Consider the following 1,785-nt stretch of genomic DNA (forward strand, 5'->3'; position numbering starts at 1 on the left):
GACAGGTAATACCCGGGACTGTACTTACAGGACAGGTAATAACGGGTACTTACCGGACAGGTAATACCGGGACTGTACTTCAGGACAGGTAATAACCAGGACTGTACTTAACAAGGACAGGTAATAACCCAGGGACTGTACTTACAGGACAGGTAATAACCAGGGACTGTACTTACAGGACGGTAATAACCCAGGGACTGTCTACAGGACAGGTAATAACCCAGGGACTGTACTTACAGGACAGGTAATAACGCCGGGACTGTACTTACAGGACAGTAATAACCCAGGGACTGTACTTACAGGACAGGTAATAACCCAGGGACTGTACTTACAGGACAGGTAATAACCCAGGGACTGTACTTACAGGACAGGTATTAACCCAGGGACTGTACTTACAGGACAGGTAATAACCCAGGGACTGTAACGTAAAGACATACCCCTCCTTCTCCTACTCACCTGTACCGAAAGTTGTTAGGTCATCGTTACCTTCCATTCCACCTTTCTGTTTAACTTTCTGATGATGTACTTTTTCAATGTATTAGTGATATCCCTGTCATAACCACAAATGCATCACAATAATATCATCAACCTAATGAAAACTAATAACGTGACTATTCTACCTTAATCAAACATCACATTCGACCAATTAGGTTGTTTAAAAACTGACATGCTAAGAATGTTTATGATTTGAGAGCTGAATGACATCCCTAGGAAGTCAACTAGTTTTCATTACCCCTCATTTTTACATATGAAGATACAATTATGCATTTCCCTCTCCAATGTATAATGATAACTTTTCAAATGACTCAGTCAAAAGACAGAAGAATCACAATCAATGAATTTATAAAGTCCTTTTTTCATCAGCATATGTCACAAAGAGCTAATACAGAAACCCAGCCTAAAACCCCAGAGAGCAAGCAATGCACATGTAGAAGGACGGTGGCCATGAAAAACTCCCTAGAAAGAGGAGGAACCTAGGAAGAAACCTAGAGAGGAACCAGGCTCTGAGAGGTGGCCAGTCCTCTTCTGGCTGTGCCGGGTGGAGATTATAACAGAACATGGCCAAGATGTTCAAATGTTAATAGATGACCAGCAGGGTCAAATAATAATAATCACAGTGGTTGTAGAGGGTGCAACAGGTCAGCACCTCAGGAGTAAATGTCAGTTGGCTTTTCATAGCCGAGCATTCAGAAGTCGAGGCAGCAGGTGCGGTAGAGAAGGAGAGAGAGGGAGGGAGAGGGAGGGAGAGAAGGAGAGAGAGAGAGGGAGGGAGAGAAAGCGAGAGTTAGAGACTGAGACAGCAGGTCCGGTACAAGGTAGCACGTCTGGTGTACAGGTCAGGGTTCCATAGCCACAGGAAAAACAGCAGAAACTGGATCAGCAGCACGACCAGGTGGACTGGGGACGTGAAATGCCAAGAGTCATCAGGCCAGGTAGTCCTGAGGCATGGTCCAGGGCTCAGGTCCTCCGGGATGGAAGAGAGAGAGAGAGAGAGAGAGTTACACCATATATAACAGACTGACCATAGCTCCCCGGCACAGAGACTACTGCGGCATAGATACTGTAGTCTGAGACAGGAGGGGTCGGGGGACACAGTGGCCCTATCTGACGCTACCCCCGGACCGGGCCAACCAGGCAGGATATAACCCCACTCACTTTGTCAAAGCACAGCCCCCACACAACTAAATGTATATCAACAGACCACCAACTTACTACCCTGAGACAAGGCTAATTATAGCCCACAAAAGGGGCTTCCTGTACGGCAAAACCGGACAGGAACTTCAC

Source organism: Salvelinus sp. IW2-2015, unplaced genomic scaffold, assembly GCF_002910315.2.
Source record: "Salvelinus sp. IW2-2015 unplaced genomic scaffold, ASM291031v2 Un_scaffold1743, whole genome shotgun sequence".
NCBI lineage: Eukaryota > Metazoa > Chordata > Actinopteri > Salmoniformes > Salmonidae > Salvelinus > Salvelinus sp. IW2-2015.